This window comes from Macrobrachium rosenbergii, chromosome 16 (assembly GCF_040412425.1).
Source record: "Macrobrachium rosenbergii isolate ZJJX-2024 chromosome 16, ASM4041242v1, whole genome shotgun sequence".
Taxonomy (NCBI): domain Eukaryota; kingdom Metazoa; phylum Arthropoda; class Malacostraca; order Decapoda; family Palaemonidae; genus Macrobrachium; species Macrobrachium rosenbergii.
The window spans coordinates 36,273,762-36,296,261 of NC_089756.1; the positions used below are offsets into that span (position 1 = coordinate 36,273,762).

Genomic DNA, 22,500 nt, shown 5'->3' on the forward strand with positions numbered 1-22,500 from the left:
GAAATATTATTGACAAGCGACAAACCCTGACGCGCCTGTTTACTCTGACTTGCAGCATCCCGTTGGTCAGGACAGAGGTGAGAGGAGAGGAAAAGTCACGCCCCAAAGAGGCTGCTGATGCTGGTGCTGATGCTGTGATGCTGATGCTTCTGCTGTGATGCTAGTGCTGCTGCTGCTGCTACTAGTGCTGCTGCTGCTTCTACTGCTGTTTCTGGTGCTTGGCCTACTGCTGCTGCTGCTGTGTATGTGTGTATGTCTGTGTCAGAAAGAGAGAGCGAGAGAGAGTGGGTGAGAGAGAGAGAGAGAGAGAGAGAGAGAGAGAGAGAGAGAAATGATGCTGATGCTTCTGCCGCCGTTGCTTCTTCTCCTTCTGAAGATTCTCCTGAGGTGGTGACACATCTTCAAGGTATTCGAAGAGACAACCCTGAATCCTTGATGCAACAAGGGTCTAAGTGGAGGGAGATGAGGAGGAGGAGGAGGAGGAGGAGGAGGAGGAGGAGGAGGAGGAGGGAGATGAGGAGGAGGAGGAGGTGCAGGGGGAGTAGGAGATCCAGGAGGAGTAGTAGGAGGAGGAGGAAGAGGAGTGGATGGGCTCTTCCTTCAAGGGCCTGGGGAGAGGGACGTCTTTGTGGAGGATGCGTGTGTGTGCGTGTGTACAGTATATGCCTGCGTTCGTCTGTGCTTGCTTGCTTGCTTCCACTCCCCCCTGCGGCTAAAAGCAAGTTATATGTTGTGCTTATAGGTAGTTCTGGGCTGACTAGAGAGAGGAAACGTGTGTATTATATATATCATTTCTCGTCAAAGGACCTCGCGCGTATCCTTCGCTCGCCCCTTTTTTCCAAAGGATTCTTCCTGCTGCGTTAATTTTGATGCGTATCCTTGAACTTGGTTTTGAAGGCTCCTTTATTGCTGGTTACTTCTGCGCCTGCTTAACTTTATCCTTATTTTTGTTTATTTGGTTTCTGAAGGTTCTGTAAAGCTGCTGAGTCGACGATGTTATTATTATTATTACTATTATTATTTATTGTGTAGAACTCTCAATGCCGAAACAGGTAATTTTGTATAAGGTCCACAATAATATATCAACAGAATGTGAGACTTTATAAAAATTATTATTATTATTATTATTATTATTATTATTATTATTATTATTATTATTATTATTATTATTATTATTATTATTATTATTATTATTGTGTAGAACTCTCAATGCCGAGAACAGGTAATTATATATAAGGTCTACGATAATATATCAACAGAATGTGAGACTTTATAAAAATTATTATTATTATTATTATTATTATTATTATTATTATTATTATTATTATTATTATTATGTAGAACTCTCAATGCCGGAACAGGTAATTTTGTATAAGGTCCACAATAATATATCAACAGAATCTGAGACTTTATAAAAATTATTATTATTATTATTATTATTATTATTATTATTATTATTATTATTATTGTGTAGAACTCTCAATGCCGAGAACAGGTAATTATATATAAGGTCCACGATAATATATCAACAGAATCTGAGACTTTATAAAAATTATTATTATTATTATTATTATTATTATTATTATTATTATTATTGTGCAGAACTCTCAATGCCGAGAACAGGTAATTTTGTATAAGGTCCACAATAATATATCAACAGAGTGTGAGACTTTATAAATATGTATGAAAAGCTTTCGAACCCTACCCTGGGTTCATCGTCAGTCCAAAGCTTTTTAAACATATTTATAAAGTCTCACATTCTATTGATATATTGTTGTGGACCTTATACAAAATTATTATTATTATTATTATTATTATTATTATTATTATTATTATTATTATTATTTTCTCAGTTACTACGTAGTTTCCTTTCATGGCTGTCAATCACTGACATATTTCTGTTATTACTTGTCTCTTATTGGTTTCCATATTCCCAAGTTCATTCTGAATTACATATATTTTGTATATATATTTGATTTAATGCCAATTCTATATTTTTATAATGATTTAATTTCAGAATTCTTTTTCATTTATTCCATCAATAATAATAATAATAATAATAATAATAATAATAATAATAATAATAATAATAATAATAATTTTCCTGATGTGGGTAATGGGTTTAACGGATACTGTTAATAGGTATTTCTAAAGTTATTGTTTGTTTCTTAAAACTTCTTTATTTTCAGAATTTTGCAAATCGTTATAATGTTTTCCCTATCACTTTATCACCTAAAAATATTTGAAAGTGCATATAAATATACATATGGAGCAGCATATATTAATATATAAATACGTATATAGATATATATATATAAATATATGTATAAATATTTATGTATATATACACATGTATGTATATAATACATAATATATATAAATATATAATATATATATATATATATATATATATATATATATATACATATACATACATACATATACCAGTTTGTCTTCATATTGAATATTATAAATTCATACGCAGAATACTCGATTTTAGATGATTAAATCCACTATATACGCACACTGTACATTTATTGAAAGTAAATAATCATGATTTGAAAGTGAACTCAGTATACTAGCATAAAAATTATATACAAAAAATTGCTTATGTATATCTTTTAACTGCCATTATCTAGAGAACAAATTACATCTGGATAGCAGCTTAACCTTTAGTAATATTTTATGATCTGTCTGTAATATGCTGTAAATATGAATATATATATATATATATATATATATATATATATATATATATATATATATATATATATATATATATACATATGTATATACATATATGTGTGTATATATATATAAATAATATAAATATATAATATATATATTATTCATACATATATCTACGTTTTATTCCCGCATGACTATATGGAATGATCATAATATCTAACACCACATAAGTTATGAAGTTCTGTAAGGCTACAGGAAGTGACTTTGACATATGAAACATAAATAATTATCAATAATTATTAGCAAAATAAAAAGAGCAAAGTATGAAGAAGAGCAGTTTCACGAAAATAACAAAGGATTAATTTTCCTTACGGAAAAATATCGAACTAATTCGTCAAACTTGATTACGGCAACAGTAAAATTAAATAAAAACGGGCAAAGCTGAACGATCTGGTCGCATAAAAATATGGAAGGAGAAAGATTAGTCTTCAGTACCAAAAAAAGGATGATTTTATTATTATTATTATCATTATTATTATTGCTAAGAGATTCACAATGTCGTGAAAAAGAATCTGTGTAATAAAAATTCACAATTGTACAGTAATGTTTATTTTATATTATATATTTACTATATAATTGTGGATTTTTATTACACATATTATTATTATTATTATTATTATTATTATTATTATTATTATTATTATTATTATTATTATTATTATTATTATTATTATTATTCGGAAGATGAACCTTATTTATATGGAACAAGCCCACAGGGGCCATTGAAATGCAAGCTTCCAAAGAATATTTTGGTGTTCATTAGGAAGTCCTTCAAAAGAAGGCACCGTGCTTACCCCATATAAAAATGGGTATAAAAGCACGTTAAAACGAAGAATTAGGAAGTAAGAGAAGGCAAAAGGAAATACAGAAAAAAGAGTTATGAAATGTACATACCTATAAACGTTTCAATCCCTCACTCATAATTTTCACCTTGAGATTTAAGGCATATATACAAAATTCACCTGTCCCTGTCCAATCTATGGAAACGCAGTGGCAATGTAACGGAGGTATTAACCATTCGCCACATAGCCGAAGTGTCTTCCTGAATTGGCTAGATTGTAAAATAGGTCATTTATATAAAGCCATGAAAGAATTTCCTTCAACGCTTATAGTTCGAACATGAGCACCAATTTCACACGCAAAATAATAATAATAATAATAATAATAATAATAATAATAATAATAATAATAATAATAATAATAATAATAATAATAATAATAATAATGCTGTATATCAGGTTCACATTAATATTCAGTGGTGAATTATTGTTGATTTTATAAAATCAACAATAATTCACCACTGAATGTTATTGTGGACCTGATATACAGCATATCCTGTAATAATAATAATAATAATAATAATAATAATAATAATAATAATAATAATAATAATAATAATAATAATATCCTTTATTTCAGCTCAGGGCCATATACAGGGAATATACAAATACAATACACACAATCTAGATACATATGATAACATTATATAAAAATAATAATCGGCTGTATCCACACAGTTGCTGAAGAAGCAGAAAAAATAGAATTCATAATAATGCTAATGACAGTAATTATATGGAGAATAATAGCAAAAAAAAAAATATTACAAATGATAACAATTAAAAATACATTTTTCAGACGATTAATTTATAGGGACCCTAGTTGGTTACCGAAGCAGGTCCAGAAGGCTAAATACGAAAATTGAAAATAGCAAAACTCTACAATGCGTGATGTAAACCTGTAAATCCTTCATGAAACATTTTTCACTAAAAAAGTGGAATTACGATACGGGAAAGTCTAAATGGTTAACGCTAAACCTCATTCATGATATAATATGTGATGATCATGTACTTTTATTGCAAAAGGACAAATTGAATAAGGTTAAAACGCAAAATACTAAGGAAATTAATTTTCAATTTATAACGTAATGCTTTACTTCCAAAAAAAGGAAAAAGGTTTAGATATTCTTTGCTACCTTAATGTAAAACAAGACAGAGGAACTCTTCTTTTACGTAAAAGAAGGAATTAGATAAACTATAGCTATTTCTAAACTAACAAGGTAAAATCGTCTACGTCTTTACCCTTCAGATGGCTGGAACTTATGAGTTGAGTTCCAATTATGTTTCGTGTCAAAGGTCATGATCTGTAATTATAAAAAAAATGGAAAGGATTACTTTATTGTATAAATGATCCCGAGAAGTAAAAACAAAATAATAGTGATCTGATTCATTAATTATTTTTATCAAAATAACATGATACTTTTACAAGAGCTAAATATAATTTTATTGCAAGTTGTATGGTGAGTATTAGATTTTAACTGAAGTGAATAAATATAGTATAATCTAACTCGTTTTCTTGTCAGATATCAAATAAAGAATTGAATTGATATAGAATTTAGGCCAAAGGCCAAGCACTGGGACCTATGAGGTCATTCAGCGCTGAAACGGAAATGAAAGAAGGTTTGAAAGGTGTAACAGGAGGAAAACCTCAAAGCAGTTGCATTATGAATCAGTTGTTAGGAGAGGGTTGAGGAAAGTAAGACGGAAGAAAGAGAATATGAAAGGAGGTACAGTAAAGAGAACGAAAGGGGTTGCAGCTAGGGGCCTAAGGAAGGCACGCTGCAAAGTACCTTAAGTAATGCCTACAGTGCACCGCATAAGGGGAATATCAAATAAAGAACCTGGAAAAAAAAAGCTGTTAACAGAATTGAGCATAATTTCTTAAGATTGTAAAGTGGATCATGTTGGTCTTGGCAGTAAAAAGAGAAAGGATTTATTTTTTGGGATAATTTAAGAAACTGTTAGGAAAAATATTGATTATTAGTTAATTATAGCTAGCTAATAACTGAAGATAAAACCAGGGATGAAAAGGAGATTTAAGACAAGGTCAAAACAACCCATTACGTTTTGAGAAAAAAATTCTAAATTGATAATTAATTGCCATTGTCAGTTTAGGTTTTATATGAATTCATTTGCAAGAAATAGACTGTTTACATTATGTGAAAGCTTCTTAGTTAACTAAAAGTATCGCACATTATGATGATGATGATGATAATAATAATAATAATAATAATAATAATAATAATAATAATAATAATAATAATAATAAACTTCCATGATCTAGACCTCTGAATGGCCGCTATTTATATAAGCTTTTCAAAAAGGTTTCAGCGTCAAAATTTAAACAAAAAAACCTCCAACTTGAACTCCTTTGGTGTTATAGTATAATCTGGCCTTATGCCAGCACGGGCTGCTTGAACCTTGTATCGCTCCTAGGTAAAACGAGATCCCTTGTGCCAAAACATACATTTCTCCCCTTTGTTTTTCATATATCCTTATTTTACTTCAAAATTAATATAAAAAGTCCATATTTTACTTCAAAATTAATAAAAAAAGTCCTTATTTTATTGCAAAATTAATTTTATAAAGTCCTTATTTTACTGGAAAATTTAAAAAAGTCCTTATTTTATTGCAAAATTAATTTTAAAAAGTCCTTATTTTACTGAAAAATTTATTTTAAAAAGTCGTTATTTTGCTGCAAAATTAATTTTAAAAAAGTCCTTATATTACTGCAAAATTGATTTTAAAAATTTCTTATTTAACTCCAAATTAATTTTAAAAAGTCCTTATCTTACTGCAAAATTAATAAAAAAAGTCCTTATTTTACTGCAAAATTAATAAAAAAAGTCCTTATTTTACTGCAAAATTAATAAAAAAAGTCCTTATTTTACTGCAAAAATTAAAAAAGTCCTTATTTTACTGCAAAAATTAATAAAAAAAGCCTTTATTTTACTGCAAAATTAATAAAAAAAAAAGTCCTTATTTTACTGCAAAATTAATAAAAAAATTCCTTATTTTACTGCAAAATTAATAAAAAAAAGTCCTTATTTTACTGCAAAATTAATAAAAAAAACTTATTTTACTGCGAAATTAATAAAAAACCCTTATTTTACTGCAAAATTATAAAAAGTCTTATTTTACTGCAAACTTAATAAAAAAATTCCTTATTTTACTGCAAAATTAATAAAAAATTCCTTATTTTACCACAAAATTTTAAAAAATCCAGCCTTGACATCTAAATAGTTCCTCGAGAAAATGAGATCCTTCGTGTCAAAACACTTCTTGCGTCATTTATTTAATTTAGTTTTTACTTCTCCTTTCGCCTATTCCTATCTCTATTTTTATTCTTATCACGCTCATTCCCATAATCTATCTCACCTTAACAACACCTGCAGAAACTCCTCCTATCTCTATTTTTATCTATATCACGCTTATTCCCAAACTGCTTATTGCCAACACCTGCACAGACTCCTGCTTATCGATTTCGACAAGCACAAGTGTCTACAAGACACTATACCAGGCACTATACAACTCTCAGGGATGACTGTTCCTGAAACACCTCCGTCCGTCACCTTTGTCAAAATTCCCAAAGCTCATTTCCGTAAGTAGAATCATTCTTCACCTGCTAATATCATCTAATTATTTTAATAATTTATTTTCTCTTTATGTATTTCCCTTTACCTCCTCTTACTTCTTCCTAATGAACACCTTAATATTCTTTGGAAGCTTGAATCTCAAGTCAGTGACTCCTGTGGGCTTGTTCTACAGTATATGAACAGGTTTCATCTTCTGAATAATAATAATAATAATAATAATAATAATAATAATAATAATAATAATAATAATAATAATAATAATAATTTCTCAGCCCCTTCACTGGAGGCAAATCGGTTTAGTGCACTGTCTAGATAAGTGCCGGACACCCCCACCACCACCTTACTCATGTAATCCCCTAAGAGGCGGGGGAGGGGGGGTCACCTTCCTTGTTATTCTTGACTGATAGCAAGAATTCAGGGTGAAAGACGCGACGCCATAAAAATGCCATTGCTATGTTGGTTAGGAGGATCCGATTATGTTCAGTTTAGTAAGGCCCAACCACCTAAGGTGTCCCTCAATCAATGACTTGAATTGAACTGAATATAGAATTTAGTCCAAAGGCCAAGCACTGGGACCTATGAGGTCATTCTGCGCTGAAACGGAAACTGACAGTAAAAGGTTTGAAAGGTGTAGCAGAAGGAAAACCTCGCGGCTGCACAATGAATCAATTGTAAGGAGAGCGTGGAGAGTCAGATGGAAGAAAGAGAATATGAACTGAGGTACAGTAAAAGAAGCGAAAGGGGTTGCAGCTACGGGGTTCTCAATCAACTAAATACCTCGGTGGATGACCGAGTGTGACTTATTCAGACGCAGTGGGATTCTTCTCAGTCATCTTTATGTGTAGTGGTTAATGTGGTGGTTTTTCTTAGCAACATTCACTTCAGGGTGTGAAGTCCCTGCCTACTACACGAGGTAGGATAGAAGAGACTCTTAAGCCTTGGCAGGCAACTCCTCTAGGAGAAGGACTCTCAGAAATACCAAACCAGCGGTTCAGCCTTTAGCCTTGGGAGGCAACCCTTCTAAGAGATGGTTACTCTGAATACAATCCTTGTTCTCACCGTTACCAAGAACAAGGTCTAGAGAGTAAAGGCCCCTATACTCTCCAGACCTTGACCAAGAAAGTGATCACCGAAATACCAAGCGACGGTTGCACCACCGCCGTCTCGCTTCGGTCAGGCCACCGATAACCTAATCTCTGACGGAGGTGAATGTGATGAAACGCCATCTCTGATACCGAAATTCACGCCCCCCTGTACGCTCCCAAAAACCATCTCTTAAATACCCTTTGAAACGAAAAGATTAAGCTAAACCTATCTATAATTTCCCACTATTTTATTCTGTACAGGTAAAAATTACAGCTAGTTTTTAGCAAAGAAAATATGCCATTCTTATCCTCGCTTAAAAATTACAGTCAAATTTATTTACCGCTCAAAGATCAATTTAGTTTTATTATTGATGTCTTGCCAAAGATAAATCTGAAAATCTTTCTTTATTTGTAATATTGATGCTACAGCAGCTACCGCTATTCATGCTATTGTTGTTGTGTTCGAAACAACTGGCGTTACATTACTTCTGTATTCCTGTGTGGATTATATTGATAGAGAATATAATATTTAAAAATTTTGTAGCATAACAATGTTAATGGTCCAGAAATCATGAGTCATCTTTCCCCTATACTCTTGTTTGCTCTAAGAAATATTTAGGAAACGATAAATTTATCAATATAAATATATATATATATTTATGTTTAAATATATACATATATATGTATATATATATATATATACATACATAAACATACACACAAACACACACACACATAATTATATATATACATATATATACACATACATGCATACATGCATAAAATACATATATAATAACAAATAATACATGTCAAATACCAATCAGTGCACCAAAAGAGAATCCAAAGAGGGAAAGACGATTTAAATGTAAAGAAATATAGTCGTCATTTTCAGAAAACACATTTCTGGAGACCTTTGGTTAGGCTGAATAACAGCAAGTTACGATAAAAGTATATTTCGTAAATTTCCTGAATAAATGCAATTTAACTGACCTTTGGGTTAAAAAAGTTGAAGCTTTAATGATCTCGTTCATGGCATAAAAATCCACTGAAATAAAGGTGAGATGATAATGATAATTTGTATATTCCTTTTTTAGAATAAATATAAACATAAACATAGACTAAAACCTGGTTGAAGTTTATGTAAATAAAATAATAATAATAATAATAATAATAATAATAATAATAATAATAATAATAATAATAATAATAATGTTTACTCATTACAGTGTCGTCACAGTAGTCGCTGAAAAAGTAAATTTTCTAACTTCTATGTTTGGACAAATAAAACTAGTAGAAATAATAACAGTAATGGCAGCAGTGTTAGTCATCGTATTTCTTTTAATTCGATCTAAATACATCTCAATTATAGTAATAGTATTAGGAGAGTTAGTATCAGTAATAGCCTGAAAAGTAGTAGTAGTAGTAGTAGTAACAATCGTAATGAAAAAAGCAGTTTTGTTAATGATAAAAGCAGCATTCTAATCGCTGGTATATTAAGAGTGGCAGTAAAAGCATTTTCTCGCATCGACAAGCGGCGACCAGTTCTTCGCCAATTGCACTGAGAGAGAGAGAGAGAGAGAGAGAGAGAGAGAGAGAGAGAGAGAGAGAGAGAGAGAGAGAGAGAGAGAGAGAGAGAGAGAAACGCTGAAAAACCGGGCGTTGGAGGAAGCGCCGAAGAAGGCGCCCCCCCCCCGCCCAAACAGGTATATATCGGTGATTGTTTATTAAGTGTCAAACACAGAATTTGCACGAGCGCTATTAATTAGGTTTTGGGAGGGGGAAGAGACTATTCCAATGGCACAGAACGGAAGGTCTTTATTAGATGTGAGGGGTGTGTGTGTAGGGGGGGGGGTTAGGGGTGAGGGGAAGAGTAGTAGGAGGAGGAGATGGTGGCGAAGAAGGAATTGCTTCAACCATTTCTCTCACTCTCCCTTCCTCCTCATCATCCCAGGGGTCTCTACCACACCCTCAAGACTCATGTTTCTTCCTAACTGAACTACCCCTCTCTCCCCCTCCTCACCCCTTCCCCAACGATGGTCTCTCTCTCTCTCTCTCTCTCTCTTACTCGCCCCTTTGGCAAACCTGTTTATTTTGCATCCTTGGATAATTGGATCCACGTTGGTCTTCGCTGCGTGGCCTCAGAATCCTACAACTACCAATATCAGTGGTACCATCACTACCATCACCTGTGCGATCACTACCATTGCCCCCAGGTACCACCCGGCGGCCAACCTTTTCCAACCCCAGATCCCCCCACCAACCTTGCAACCCGCTAGCTTCATTCTTTTCCGTACGCAGTGCATTGCACTTAATTTTAAACAAAGTCGTGACAGTAATAATTTACTGTAATTCGTGGCATAAACGAGGAATTATATAATTTAACAAGTGGGTGTTTGATTAACATGGACTCTGAAACATGTTCTATTAAAGTAGTTCACGTGGAATTTTTGTTGTTCTTAAATTTCAGAATTCCACGATGCTGGAATTCAGGTAAGCAATTTAATATTTACTTAAATCCTAGGTTTAACAACTCACGCCACGTTATATTAATTCGAAGATATTCACTACAAGAAACGATTCACGAAACTTCGGTTGTTTCAGTTCTTATGGCAGTGAAGGTAATGAAGTGAATATTACATGTTTATTCATTCATTTACTTCTAGGAAATAATTTAGATGGAAAATGCTACGCACTTTATGAGTCTGCAATTGCGGGAAAGGAGAGGGTATTTGGTGGCAAGAAAAAAATGAAAATACAGAACACCTTTATAAAAAAAACAGAAGGTAAGGCTTAAACACACACACAAGCAAACACACACACACAAACAAACACATACAGTCGCACAACCACTCCCACACACACACATTCCAGAGAACTAAACCCTCTGTGGGGGTACCATGCGGATAAGCACAGCTGCGCCAGGAGACGTTATTCCGGAGAAATAGTCTGGCGAAGAGGTGGAGGAGGAGGAGGAGGAGGAGGAGGGGAAGAAGAAGAAGAAGAAGAAGAAGAGGAGGAGGAGGAGGAGGAGGAGAGGAGGAGGAAGAGGAGGCAGGCAAAGTGCCTTGGATAACATAAACCGTTATATGATAACATTTGCTAAGACAAATACGTCACCTCCAGCCAGGCAGACACATATTCCTTTGGATGCTAACACCTCCTTCCGCCACACAGATACGTCAAAGGACCTCATAAGCAGGAGCTAAATGCAATGAAAATACGAGAGGTCACGAGCCGATGCGACTAGGCGGTGGAGGGGGAGGGGGAGGGGGAGGGGGAGGGGAGGAGTCGCCGCCGCTGCCGCCCTATGCGAGGGAATATGTGTATCGCGTTGCAAAGGGCGTCTCACGACTCTGCGGTCCTTTGTGCAGGTTGGTTGGCTTGGTTGGTTGTGGTTGTTTCAAGGCTTGTCGAGAGAGGCGGGGGAATTATTATCATTATTATTATTATTCAGGCTCTGACACGGAAAGAGAAAGGAGACGGAGAAGAAAAAGGGTGAAAACGAAGCGAAAGAGAGATAGAAAAATAATGAAGAAGATGGATGGTCATGAGGGCGTTGTCTTCATGGCCACGATAATTGTTATATATAGTTTTGAAGTGTTAGCTGCTTAGAAGAAGTAGAGAATTTTCAACTGTTAATTTTTCAGAAGCATTTGACGACTACAAATCAAAAGGAAATATTATATAGACTGACATTTCGACATGAATTCTGGACAAGCATGCAGGAGGTCGCAAAACTGAATCAGAACAATGCAAGAATGGGTGTATATATATATATATATATATATATATATATATATATATATATATATATATATATATATATATATATATATATGCATGTATGAATGTATGTATGTATATATGTATGTATATGTGTATATCATATATATTATAAATGTATATATATATATATATATATATATATATATATACATATATATATATATATATATATATATATATATATATATATATATATATATATATATATATATATACATATACTGTATATATATATTTACAGTGAGAAGTAAGAAATGGCTTGTAATGTTAAAACCTAACTTGGATATAATCAAGAGGAATAGACCAAATATAAATATAAATTTGTTCCAGTGATTCATCAGTATTTAAACTCTATTATCAATAACTTGTTATTTACTAACATGGATATTATTGAGCTGTGTGTTTCCAGATTTTCCAGAGAGTCTCAGCATCCTCAGGAGCCGTTACAGATCAATCTGAAGAGAGCACGACCTCGTTCTTGACCACTCCTCCCCCCGCCCCCCCTCCAGAACGGACGGTCTTTACGCGCTTCTCCTTTTGAGTACAATGAACTGGAAATCGCAGTATTCTACACCTTAGGATTTTCATTTTTAGTTTTCTGTACTTTTTCTGTCCGCACGAAGATCTTAAAAACTACTGAGGCTAGAGGGCTGCAAATTGGAATGTTGATCATCCACCCTCCAATCATCAAACATAATATACATACCAAAGTGCAGCCCTCTATCCTCAGTAGATTTTATTTGATTTAAGGTTAAAGTTAGCCATGATCGTGCGTCTGGCAACGCTGTGGGACAGGCTACCATCAGGCCGTGGCTGAAAGTTTCATGGGCCGCGGCTCATACAGCATTATACGCTGTATAGAAAACTCGATTGCGCCGAAGAAACTTTGGCGCATTTTTTACTTTTTTTTTTTTTTTTTGTTAAGATACCTATGTCCATTAACTTCCATTCTTATATCAAAGACACCAAGGTCTGTGTACAAATTTCCTTTGATTACTTTGACATGTGATATAATAGATAAACACATGAATTTGCAAATAGAATTTAGGTACCTGTTATTGTAATCAAACACATTAATTTGCAAATAGAATTTAAGTACCTGTCATTGTAATGCTTACTTTCTACCGTAGTATCTACAGAATATGAGCATATATAACCCACATGTGTTTATATGCACCCATCTAGTTTGAAGGAGGCAAACACGTTAGGTTGTTATCAGAAGAACACAAATATGCAAGAGTGTCTTCTTCCTATTCACTGTCTACAGAGATGGGTGCGCATGTAATGCATTCAAGGTAAATGATACGGTAAGTCACCCAGTTTCTACTGAATTCTTTTATTTTTATTTTGCTAGTTGATCTTTTGAGAACATGTTTAATCAAAGGATGAACTTTTATTAGCAGTGGGACTATGTAAGATGCTTTAGGTAATATATTCTGATAAACAATGTTATTTATCTTCATTACAAAAATAATTCCTTGACTACCTTCATTTACGCTTCGTATATTTTAATTATCTCTGTCTAAATCATGGTGTAAAACTGTAAATGACCAAAACATCTAAAGCTGCACTAAGGCTATAAAAATCTGCAGAACTTTTTATCTGTAATATCCAAGTAAATTTTGGCTAGCATTTCCATTTAATAAATTATTTTTTAACTTATTATTTTCTTTAATATTTCTCAGGGCACATCTATACCAGAAGTTGATTTTAGATCAACCGTGCAAATGATATATGGCTTTCATTCTGTGGTAAAATAATTTTTTTAATTTTTCGAAACCTCATTTCAGTTTAAGACTGAGTAAGATTAGATAATATAAATACGATTATTATAGTAAAAAAAGTATGAAAACATTTTGGAAACAGAATAAAAAACTAAGATAGAACGACAAAAGTAACATAAAATGAGATAATAAGTTTTTGAGTTTCACTTTTTCGTTCAGATTTCAATTACCATGAGAAGTTTGACTATTATTATTATTATTATTATTATTATTATTATTATTATTATTAGGAAAAAGTAGACACTAGAAGTAAAAATAAGTTTTTCATGGCTTCCGAAAAACAGTGATAGCAAACGGTCGTAGGAACAGTATGATAATAATAATAGTTAATAATAGTAGCAATGATAATTATTATACCTGGAAGAGGTGCTCATTTCATTCTCCGTTAGGAAATAAAAACAAGAACATCAATGACGACAACAACAATAACAATAATTGCACATAGCCAAATGCTCATTAGCTTTTTGGTAAAACGATCCCAAATGCCAAATGGTACCCGAGGCTAAATCATGCCGCTACCACAAACAATGCGAATGAAATGAGAAAAATATGGACCCTTATTTATGCTCAGACGTAAAGAGTAAATAACCTAAATACATCAACATTAAACTGACCACTTATTTATATTTAGACGCAAAAAAGTAAAAATAACCTTTTTATTTAACCAGTAAAATTGACGAAGAGCACGCGAATGCGTTTGGGGAATCCAAGATGGCTTTCATTCCCCCTTTTAACTAAACAAAAAATAAATAAAGAAAGAAAGAAATATTACACCGGACCTCACGCTGGTCTGCTGGTCAGCCTCCTGCCTGCGCAGACACCTATAGAGTTCTTGTCCGGTGGTGGTCAGCTGATCGGACCAGTCAACCGCGTCATAGTGAATGGGCACGTGAATGGGGCGCGTGAAGTGAGTGCAAAAAGGGTGGTTGGTCAAGGTGGTTCCTCGTCGGGTCCCTTTTGGCAATACGCATAAGGTTGGTAATTTCTATTTATTTATTTATTTTTTGTTTCTCTCGAGTTACTGACTGGCAGAGCGAGTAAGCGAGAAATTCGAGGATTCCATTAGGTGTGGTTTTACAGAAACCAGTATCCTTTTGTTTCCCCCTGGCTCAGGGCTTGTTCTCTCGTTCTGTCGACAGTTGGTTGAATAACACAACAATTACTTTGGTTTAAGCCTTGGAAGGTCGAGGGAGGCTGTGGGTGTTCGTAGCTTAATTGTTCCGACGCGTGTCGTATGTTACATATGTATTGATTTACAGCATGTGTGTCGTAATATTGATCGTATTGGTAGTGGTCATAGCAGGAGGTGAGCTTAAAAATTACTTGAACGTGAATGAAATATCAGAATTGCTAAATATCAACAGTAAATTATAAAGAACGCCAAGGCTATACTCTGATGATTAAATGTTCTCAGTAGCTAAGTAGAAATTCAGTGGCTATCGTTGACTGAAAATGTTCTAAAAAACAAAACGAAAATTATTTTTATCATGTTCGGACACTATGTATTTTGCCAGATAATCGAAAACAAAATCCATGACCAAAAAAATAATTTTGAAAAATGGAAAACCTCGAAAATACAAATACAACAACAAAAATTCCAAGTTAAGTAACCGAGACAGCACGCGTCATAAGAGCCTTTATATCGTTTCCTTGTCCCCCAAATTCGTGGCCAGTTGCCGTCCTTCAAATCCCGACTACCTGAAGCTTTTTCTCAACACCGAACCGAAAGGTCCTTTTGCAACGGGCAGCCAGCTCAATCTAAGGCCCTTTGGCCAAACAAACGATTCTTTATGCAACGTCCGGTCAGCTCGATCTGGTCAGCCAAAGGCTCGATATCGGGAGCCCGTGGACAGCGCGTGTCTGTCAAATGGAGGAGGCGAGTGACCACTGGCGAAGGTACACGTTTCTTTTATTTATTTCTTTTTTTTTTATTTCTTTTATTCCCCTTGACCGCCGGGTACATTGTAAGATGATTTAGTGTTGGTAGTATTTTTTGGTGCGTATATAGATCTGCAAATAAAGATTTTTTTTTGTCTTTAATTTTGGGTGCACAGCGATAAACTTCTCGTTAGAGAATTTGTATTGAATTGGAATGCTACTTGTTGGCAATTTGTCTTATATACCTGGTGTGGCTACGAGATTCTAATTCCATCTATCTATCTTTTCATTTATCTGTTATATTAAAAGTCGATATATCTTAATCTCAAACCGAAATTTGGCTTAATCCAGAGTTTGTGCTTCAAAACACTAAAAAATTATGAGATAAAAATTGATATTTTCAAACGAAATCACACTAACTGGAGAATATTCTGTTCTGAATATTCAGTTGCTTATCACAATCACGACAGTTTATCTCTAATATAACAAAATTAATTTCAGCCGTCTCGGTACCCTTCCAATACAAGAAAATCAGAAGAAAAAAAATTTAATTTTTAAGTGACCTCAATGATAGCCGAAAGAGTGATCCGTCAGCCTCTTAAAGACCCAAAGGTAAACATTCCCTTCACGGTGGCTTTAGCAGCTACAGGGGTCATCTCAGCCATTGACCCTCTGAGTGAGGACACACTGGAGGAAGGATTCCTCATTGTTGTAGGATTCGCGACGGTCTCATTGCCCGGGATGACGCGGTCGAGGGTCCCTTAAGGATCTGTCTAGTTCGAGGATGGTTGCTGCAAATAGTCTGTCGCTGAGACTTTTTTGGATTTTAAACGATGATGTTTGTTTTTTGATGATTTTTTAAAGCTTTGTTTAGCTTCTTTACTAGTTTTTCTTATCGTTGGAACTAGCAGGTATTAACCATACTGAAAACCTTTCGCATATTAAGTTTGGAAAACGAGAACACTGCCGGTTTAAGACCTGATATATTCCCCGTAGCGGGCTAGTGCCGTCAGTGCACCTCACGCGGTGCACTGTAGGTATTACTTAAGGTTCTTTGCGGCGTCCCTTCGGCCCCTAGCTGCAACCCCTTTCATTCCTTTTGCTGTACCTCCATTCATATTCTCTCTCTTCCATCTTGCTATCCACCCTCTCCTAACGCTTGCTTCATAGTGTAACTGAGAGGTTTTCCTCCTGTTACACCTTTCAGGCCTTCCTACTCTCAGTTTCCCTTTCAGCGCTGAATGACCTCGTAGGTTCCAGTGTTTGGCCTTTGGCCTAAATTCTCTATATTGCAAGACCTCGTATTGGTAGCGGTTTGACTTTGACAACGATATAACTGTCGAAAGACATTGACAAAAAAAAAAAAAAACATTTACACTAAAAAAGATGATGAGTACATTAGAAAGTGTTTATGTCAACTTTCTTGCTTCTTTCACTAATAGAAATGGTAAAAATTTATCTATATCTTAATTAAAAATGATTGTAAAATACCATGATGATAAAGGTAAATCATTATGGTTTTTACAGGTAACTGTTGCCTAAAACTGTCAGTGCCGTTGGGAAGATTTAGCTAAGCCTATTTTACAAAAGATTTTGAGATGAGGTTAATAGGCCCAATGTCTCAGCTCCTAGTTTGATCCAACCAAGTAATGAAACTCCTTCTGGAGCCATCCACTCTCAGGAGAAAAAGGCGCATCATGTATATATATATATATATATATATATATATATATATATATATATATATATATATATGTATATATATATATAGATATATATATATATATATATATATAGAAACATCTTTTCATAGATATTTAATAAATGCTTCATGAAAGGTTTTACTGTTCCTCATGCAGAAGGAATTCATTGTTGTTCCATCAGCTCACAAAATTTACATTTAAAATTTACACATTTATATATATATATATATATATATATATATATATATATATATATATATATATATATAAACATATATTATAAAATATATATATATATATATATATATATATATATATATATATATATATAAACATATATATATATATAAATATATATATATATATATATACTCATCGATTATCATTCACGCAATTTTGAGGAATGTACTAAAAAGAAAAAAAAAAGCAAAATGGATCCGGGACTTCGTAGGTGAACAACGTAGAGGCAGATGAGTTTGAAGAAACAAAACGGCAGCTGGAATGTACAAGTGCAACAACAACAACAACAACAAAAAACATCAGTATTCTAATTATATATTAAAGTAACAGTAAAGGCTCATTTTTCCCTCCAACGCAATAGCGATTACAACCTCCATCACTGCAAAGATCTACGTTAACAAAGTATAAAGCGTAGAAAATAAAAGGTAAAACGATAAAAAAGACAAAAAAAAAAATCAAACGAAATACACCCACTGTAACACCACCAACAAAAATCAAGAAAATCGTAGATAAATAAAAGAGGAGCGCATAGGATCCTTTTTGCCGTTATTTAATGCCGACGTCGAGAAGCAACGTCATTGTTAGAGTTGCAAAAGGCGCCTTTGTGCCCGAGCGACCGTAGGTTGAAATTAGCCTCATTACATATTCTCGGGTTTATTTATACTCATCTTATTACAGCGATGAAGCCAATAATGTCTGAGGAAGGACCCGGAGAAGGAGATGGGAGATGTGGTGACGAGAGAGAGAGAGAGAGAGAGAGAGAGAGAGAGAGAGAGAGAGAGAGAGAGAGAGAGAGAGAGAATGCATGTTTGCACACATGATAGGGAGACATCCACCGAAGGACAATTATGTAAAAAAAAATATCATGGCAATTATATTTATGAAAAATGTTGTGAAATATATGGCTTCACAATACAGATATATATATATATATACATATATATATATATATATATATATATATATATATATATATATATATATATATATATATATATATATATATATATCCATAATGATATATATTATATATATATATATATATATATATAATCTGTGTGTGTGTATATATTATCATAATGATCATTTATATATATATATCTATCTATCTATCTATCTATCTATCTATATATATATATATATATATATATATATATATATATATATATATATATATATATATATATATGTATATATAAATGTATCATTATCGACAAACCTGTCCAACAAAAGGTTTCCATGTGTTTCTTGTTAAACTATATGGAAATAAAAGCTGAATATAAGATTTTTTTTTGTGGATCTAAAAGAAAATCAATTTAAATATAAGGTTTTTATGGTCTGAAAAGATATCCATGTGTTTTATTACTATAGCGCCTGCAATGCATCACTGCATGTGTTCCAGCTTCACAAAAAGAGGGCTGCAATTTGGTCCTCCGGTCGGCCGTCAGATTTTAGCAACTATAATTCGTCCCTGTTTTGACGAACTGGGGTGTCCTAGTTTTTAAAAGTTTTTGAGTTCTCCAGCACCTGTGTCTCAATTTTTGATACTCTATAACATATCAAAACTTCAGCTGTCTGTGTTGTCACATTTTCAAACCAAATTGCCTCAAAAGATGAGGCTAATTAAAAGCTTTGCATAATGTCGAACTCTTCTTTTTGAAGCCAATTTTCTGAAAATGGGGAAAAATTGGCTTACGCCAGTTCGTCAAAGTGGGGACGAATTATGCCGGATTTGTCGTAAATTCTTGTTGCGATCTATTGTTGATTGTACAAGACCGGCAAGGTCTTCTTAGTGGCGGTCTTAACGCTCAGTTCAGTTCTTCTCTGGATCCTGGCTCAGTTACAGGTTGTGAAAGGTGTACAAGGGCACAGTCGGCCTGTGCGGTCAAAACTGAACCCACTAACGTTCAGTTATACCTGCTCAGTTATGCCTCTGCTGGCGAAACTGAACATTGGTGGGTTCAGTTTTGCCTGGGCAGGCCGACTGTGCAGGCGAAACTGAACATTGGTGGGTTCAGTTTTGCCTGGACAGGCCGACTGTGCAGGCATAACTGCGCAGGTGTAACTGAACTTTAGTGGCGGCCTTTATGCCTTTCTTTTGCCCAGAATTTTTTCGTAAATTCTTATCATGTTCCGTTGCTTTGTGTACAAGACCACGAAGGGCCCTTACGTATTGTATCAGCTATGATTATCCCATATCTTTAGCAAACTCCCACAATGTTTGTACAAGGACACTATGGGTTAATACAAATGCTCTTCTTGTATTTTACCAACTATAATTATCACAATTTTTCTATGAATTCTTGCTTTGCTATCTTTTGAGCTTAGCACGTCCCACTACCTACGCGCAGATCAAGTAAAGGCTTTTGCAATGTTGTTTTCATTACGCAAGGCAACGTTATTAACTCGATACTCAGTCCTTCCTTTTTCTCAGGGCTTGAAACCTGAAACCAACAGGAGCTTATATAAATAAATATATATATATATATATATATATATATATATATATACAGTATATATATAATACATATATATATATATATATAATTATATATATATATAATATATATATATATATATAATATAATATATATATATGTACATATATTATATATGTAGTATATATTTTATATATATATATATATTATATATATATATATATATATATATATATATATATATATACATACATATATATATATTTATCAACTGGGTAAGTTTCTGTTAAACTGATGAAAAGCCTCAAAGCAAAGCTGTAGACGATTATCACATTACTAAAATAAATACAAATATATACAAGAGCGTTGGAATGACGAGGGCTGTGAAGCTACAGATATGGAACAGGAATGTTTTATAACAAAGAAAATCCCCGTAGGTGGTTAGTGCCGTCAGTGCACCTCTGGTGGTACACTGTAGGCATTACTAAACGTTATTTGCAGCGTCCTTCGGCCGCCAGCTGCACCCAGCCTTTACTTGACCTCCATTTCCACTTCTTTTCTGCCATCTTGCTGTCCAACCACTCAGACTCCCTCTTTTCACTGTCTCGAGCGCTGAACAGCTGAAAGCGCCCCAGCGCTTGGCTTCGTAGCCAAATATTCATAAATCAAATCAAATCAAATCAGCAGCAAAGAAAATAGAATCACCAGTTAATGACTGAATTGAATTGAATTAAATATAGTATTCATCCCAAAGGCCAAGCACTGGAACCTATGAGATCATTCAGCGCTGAAACGGAAATTGACAGTAAAAGGTTTGAAAGGTGTAACAGGAGGAAAACCTCGCAGCTGCACTATGAATCATTTGTTAGGGGAGGGTGGGAAGCAAGATAGAAGAGAGAATATGAAAGGAGGTAAAGTAAAAGGAACGAAAGGGGTTGGAAGAACCTTTGGTAGTGCCTACAGTGCACCGCATGAGGCGCGCTGATGGCCCTGCCCCCCTACGGGGTTATCAGTTATTAAGAGAAATCTCAACCAAACTCACTCTCGAAGCTATTTGAGTGCTGTACACTGCCAATCAGAAAAATAAATTTAGATGTTTTCGTTTATGAAACAAAGAGGCGTTTCTTTTATCACAAGCTTGGTTCATCAGTAATGTAACCATTTAATCGTGAAGAAAATATATATTCAGATGTTTTTCTCTACACAAAAGACTTTCTCAATAATAAGAATAATAATAATAATAATAATAATAATAATAATAATAATAATAATAATAATAATAATAATAATATTCTTTATTTTAGCTCGGGGCCTTATACATGGAATATAAAAAGTAGAGGCATTCCAATACACAAGATTTAAATACAAGAGATAACATGATAAAAATGATAGTTGGCAATATCCATGCAGTTGCTGGAGTAGTAGTAAAAATTAGCAATTATAAAAATGTTAGTGCCAGTACTAATGTTGAGAATAATATTAAAAATATTAAAAACGATAACAATTTAAAAACAGACTGCATACAATTAATTTCCAGACAGGAAGTCTGTCAGGTCCAGGGGGCTAAAATACGAAAAGTGAAAAAATCAAATCTCAATAATAATGGGGACACAAAGGCGGAGACTAACGTCAATAACTCTCGTCGGTTTCGAGTGGGGCTCCGGAAATGATGCTTCTGACAGGATAGATATGTTACGAAACGGACGGTGTAAATGTATGAGAGCCCTTCATTCGCTGTTATTTCAAATGATTTATTTACGTATCTGATTATTGGTGGCTGTTTCCCCAACCCATAAACTGGTCTCTCTCATTATTTCCGTTATACGAAAAAGATCAGTTGCGTGAAGTATCGTTCAAAAATGTGTATAAATATATGAGAAACTGGAAATGTATCTTTACGATATTTTCTGTTCAAGTCATTAGTGGTACTCCTCTCTCTCTCTCTCTCTCTCTCTCTCTCTCTCTCTCTCTCTCTCTCTCTCTCTCTCTCTCTCTCTCTCTCTCTTTCTCAGATATAATCAGTGGTTATGCGATAGAAATAAGATCAATCGTGTAAAATGTAAAAAAAAAACACAAAAAATGGAAACAACACAATGTTTATTCAGTTTTTCAAGTTAAAGTCCTAACAGTGTTCTTCTTTTCATCTCTCTCTCTCTCTCTCTCTCTCTCTCTCTCTCTCTCTCTCTCTCTCTCTCTCATTTCCAACTATGAAGCGGCTATCTGCAAAATGTAAATAAGATGCTATTCAAAATTAGAATCCTATTCAAAATTAGAAAACGAGATAAAACTAAAATACAGCCGTTATTCTCTCTCTCTCTAATAATGGCTAATTTGGGTCATACAAGCTTTCACTCTCTGCTGGCACTGTCTGTCTATTCTACCGGGGCACTGCTGTGCTTAGTT

At 33.8% G+C, this 22,500-nt stretch overlaps 1 long non-coding RNA gene across 1 annotated transcript in view; it reads right to left on the reverse strand.

Annotated features, from left to right (window-relative positions):
* LOC136847025 (uncharacterized) overlaps positions 1–22,500 on the reverse strand; it is a 123,443-nt gene that overhangs the window by 22,167 nt on the left and 78,776 nt on the right. Inside the window, exon 3 of the long non-coding RNA XR_010855585.1 lies at positions 4,827–4,888. This is a non-coding gene — a long non-coding RNA (uncharacterized lncRNA). The remainder of the gene's footprint in view (positions 1–4,826; positions 4,889–22,500) is intronic.